At 38.9% G+C, this 1,922-nt stretch overlaps 1 long non-coding RNA gene across 1 annotated transcript; it reads right to left on the reverse strand.

Moving 5' to 3' along the window:
- Positions 1-238: 238 nt before the first annotated feature.
- LOC105570272 lies at positions 239-1,493 on the reverse strand. The gene is made up of 3 exons (XR_001009574.1): positions 1,074-1,493; positions 395-987; positions 239-290 (listed from the first exon to the last, which is right to left on the reverse strand). It is a non-coding gene; the product is annotated as an uncharacterized LOC105570272 (long non-coding RNA).
- Between the last annotated feature and the right edge of the window lie 429 nt (positions 1,494-1,922).

A 1,922-nucleotide genomic window follows, 5' to 3' on the forward strand; every position in this document is an offset into this window, starting at 1 on the left:
ATAATCCTCGTGTTGCACGTTATAAAAATGACTGTGTTGCGTATAATAACATGTCAACTCGACGGATACACGGATTTATTAGCAAGAAATGAGATTCCTGCAAGACTCGTAGCTTCGGCAAGTAATTGCGTAGCATCGGCCTACTAGAAAAATGAAAAAAACAGGAAAGTTCGCATTATATGTTAGATAAAATATTTGCACGTTTCAGGTTACACTTCTAGCTTCTTACCTTTCCACATTCAAAATAGACGTCTGCCAAATTTATTCAAAAGGTAGCAATGGATTTGCCCCTGGGAAAAGAGATTTGTTTGTAAATGGTCGAGTAATTTTACGTGTAGATTGAACGTAGCTTAATATTAGAATTAAATGGAATGGCTTCGTCAATTATAATTACATTTTTCCTTCGACAGATCCTGATTCGAGCTCCTCGTGTTGCATGTTATAAAAATGGCTGTGTTGCGTATAATAACATGTCAAGTCGATGGATACACGGATTTATTAGCAAGAAATTAGATTCTTGCAAGTCTGGTAGCTTCGGCAAGTAATAGCGTAGCATCGGCATACTAGAAAAATGAAAAAACAGAAAATTTTGCATACACGTTATATCATAGATAAAATATTTGCACGTTTCAGATTACATTTCTAGTTTTTTACCTTTCCACATTCAAAATAGACGTCTGCTGAACTTATCCAAAAGGTAGCGATGGATTTGCCCCTGGGAAAAGAGATTTCTTTGTAAATGGTCGAGTAATTTTACGTGTAGATTGAACGTAGCTTATTAGAATTAAATGGAACGGCTTCGTCGATTATAATTACATTTTTCCTTCAACAGATCCTGATTCGAGTCCTCCTCGTGTTGCATGTTATAAAAATGGCTGTGTTGCGTACAATAACATGTCAACTCGACGGATACACGGATTTGTTAGCAAGAAATTACATTCCTGCAAGACTGGTAGCTTCGGCAAGTAATTGCTTAGCATCGGCATACTAGAAAAATGAAAAAAACAGGAAATTTCGCATTATATGTTAGATGAAATATTTGCACGGTTCAGGTTACACTTCTAGCTTCTTACCTTTCCAAATTCGAAATAGACGTCTGCTAAATTTATCCAAAAGGTAGCGATGGATTTGCCCCTGGAAAAAGATTTCTTTGTAAATGACCGAGTAATTTTACGTGTAGATTGAACGTAGCTTAATATTAAGAATTAAATGGAATAATTACATTTTTCCTTCAACAGATCCTGGATTCGAGCCCTCCTCGTTGCGAGGCGAGTTTCCTCAACGTGAGAACGATAATCCTCGTGTTGCACGTTATAAAACTGGCTGTGTTGCGTAGAATAACATCTCAACTCGACAGATACACGGATTTATTAGCAAGAAATTAGTAATCGCTTAGCATCGGCATACTAGAAAAATGAAAAAGCAGGAAATTTCGCATTATATCATAGATGAAATATTTGCACGTTTCAGGTTACATTTCTACTTTCTTACCTTTCCACATTCAAAATAGACGTCTGCCAAACTTATCTCCAAAAGGTAGCGATAGATTTGCCCCTGGAAAAAGAGATTTCTTTGTAAATGGTCGAGTAATTTTACGTGTAGATTGAACGTAGCTTAATATTAGAATTAAATGGAATAATTACATTTTTCCTTCAACAGATCCTGGATTCGAGCCCTCCTCGTTGCGAGGCGAGTTTCGTCAACGTGAGAACGATAATCCTCGTGTTGCACGTTATAAAAATGACTGTGTTGCGTATAATAACACCTCAACTCGACGGATTTATTAGCAAGGATGTTGTTCGGGCCCGGGCTCGCGGGACGCGGCGCGAGCGCGGTACTTGGGGAAAACGGTCGCTGTCGATCAGCTGCGCGGCGATCACGCCGCGACCGCGTGCGGAACGCGTGTAGTCGCAACAGCTGAT

The sequence above is a fragment of the Vollenhovia emeryi genome, unplaced genomic scaffold, assembly GCF_000949405.1.
Source record: "Vollenhovia emeryi isolate VEMERY1.0 unplaced genomic scaffold, V.emery_V1.0 DF942071.1, whole genome shotgun sequence".
Lineage (NCBI taxonomy): Eukaryota > Metazoa > Arthropoda > Insecta > Hymenoptera > Formicidae > Vollenhovia > Vollenhovia emeryi.